The sequence below is a fragment of the Arachis duranensis genome, chromosome 4, assembly GCF_000817695.3.
Source record: "Arachis duranensis cultivar V14167 chromosome 4, aradu.V14167.gnm2.J7QH, whole genome shotgun sequence".
Classification (NCBI taxonomy): Eukaryota; Viridiplantae; Streptophyta; class Magnoliopsida; order Fabales; family Fabaceae; genus Arachis; species Arachis duranensis.
In genome coordinates this window covers 117,859,446-117,860,018 of record NC_029775.3, presented here as the reverse complement: position 1 = coordinate 117,860,018, position 573 = coordinate 117,859,446, and positions in this window count along the sequence as shown.

The following is a 573-nucleotide window of genomic DNA, read 5'->3' as shown; positions in this document are numbered from 1 at the left end:
TACAAAAATCATAAATAAAAAAAATTTTGATAAAATTATTTTTCGATATCAATATATATTAATTGTTATATATATTAATAATGGTAATATTTTTTTATTTAATGTTAAAATAATATATATTGATATCAAAAAATTAATAGTAAAATATAAAAATAATTCTTAACAAAAATTTTGATAAAATCACAATTTAATAATTAAAAAATTATTAAAGGGTAGGTATCTTAGAAAAAAATAATTTAATTATTAATTTTTTTAAAAGTATTTTAATAAAAATACAATTTAATCAATAAAAAATAATTTATTAAAGGGTATTTTGGTAAGTAAAATTTAATGATAAAAAATAAAAATTTTTGTTAATGGATATTTTTTTAAAAAATAATTTATTTTTTCTTAAAAAATAGATAAAGTTAACACAAAAAATTTAAAATGGATTAAAGAGGAGGTTTTTTAAAAGTTAGAAGGGAGGGGAATGTACATTTATAAAATAGAGGGGAGGGGAGTGTCATTTTAATATCTCATAGGGGAGGGGAGTGGAATTTTTCCATAATAATATAATGTTAGTATTAGAAACGT